Genomic DNA, 1,689 nt, shown 5'->3' with positions numbered 1-1,689 from the left:
TGGATACCCCAGCCTTTACATGGACTAGAAGGAAAGGCCATTCGGATCAAGTAGAGGAAAGGCTCGATAGAGCTATGGCCACCCAAAGCTGGTTTGATATTTTCCCTCAATGCACCATATCCAATGCAATCGCCTCCAGGTTAGATCATTCCCCTATTATACTACAAATATATGTGTGAACCAGCTCAAGCAGGCGACATACCTTCAGGTTTGAAAACTCGTGGCTGGAAGAACCCGACATCTCTCACATTGTTGAACAAAGATGGACCAAATGGAACACCACAGACTTCATATCCAAACTCAAACATTGCTCTAACGATATAGATGTTTGGGGAAAACACATACGCACCAGGTTTCGCACACCCATCACAGATTGTAGACGTAAGCTCATGCAGTTAAGAGACAAATCTGATGCTACCTCCAACGCCACATTTCTGGAGATACAAGATAAGCTCAATACTCTCATTTTACAGGAGGAGGCTTTCTGGAAACAAAGGGCCAAAGTTCACTGGCTAAAGGAAGGAGACAGCAACTCCAAATTTTTCCATGCTACAGCCTCTGCAAGAAGAAAGCGGAATTATATCCAAAGCATCATAAATGAGGAAGGACAAACTATCACCAACCAGAACGATATCGAAATAACAGCTCACCTATATTTTGAAACTTTATTTCGTCAGCAGGAGAGTGATATTACAGGAGTTATAAATCACATTCCAACCAAAATCACGGAGGAAGACAATAACAAACTCCTTAACCCTTTCAGCCTCGACGAATTCAGAGTCGCTCTATTCTCCATGCACGCTGACAAATCCCCAGGACCAGACGGTTTAAACCCAGGATGCTATAAAAGATTTTGGTATCTACTGGGTCCTGAAATTTATCATGCAAGCAACCAATGGCTTGAACAAGGATCATTTCCTCCTCAACTCAACGACACAAACATAGTACTCATCCTAAAGATAGACCACCCTACTTCAATGAAAGATTATCGTCCAATATCTCTATGCAGCGTTCTATATAAGGTCATAACTAAAGTCTTAGCAAATAGACTAAAACCTCTACTGCCAGAGTGTATATTGTTGAGATTTCCGTTGAAGTACTTTTATTTATAATTATAGATTAGGTTACTTCCCTCAACGGACTCAAACACGGCAAGTGTACCGGCCGTACAAGTAGTAAAAATATCGTATCCACAGGGATTAGAAGATAAACTAAGCATTCATTGGCTACTTGTGACTTGAGAACAATCCCAATAAATATGAATATGAATTTAAGAACAAAACTACTGGAATTGTTAAAACACAAATAAATGGATTAGAAATGAAATGGGGTGAGAAATGGTAAAATGGACACTTGAAGTTGTGGGGGTTTGATTTCACCAAACAAACACTAGTGAATCCTATGTCTCTTGTTACATCCATTGTTCAGTCAACCATAAATTTACTCAGACCTAATTCCTTAGAGAAAGAGCCTAGGTGCAAAATATTGAATATCAATCCCTTGAGTACTCAATACCTCCACCCGCATTACCGGTTAGGGTTTTAAGACTACTAATGGGTCAAGCCCTATCCCTAGGTACAATTCCCACTAGGCATATGTTCATAACTAGTTTCAAGGATATTTCCCAATACTCAATGAAACCTTAAATCATGCAAAGGGTGATCAAGCCAAAGCAAGCATTAAGCATAG

This window comes from Cajanus cajan, chromosome 4 (assembly GCF_000230855.2).
Source record: "Cajanus cajan strain Asha chromosome 4, NIPB_CcT2T_4, whole genome shotgun sequence".
NCBI classification, from domain to species: Eukaryota; Viridiplantae; Streptophyta; class Magnoliopsida; order Fabales; family Fabaceae; genus Cajanus; species Cajanus cajan.
Note: the sequence above shows the minus strand (reverse complement) of the source record.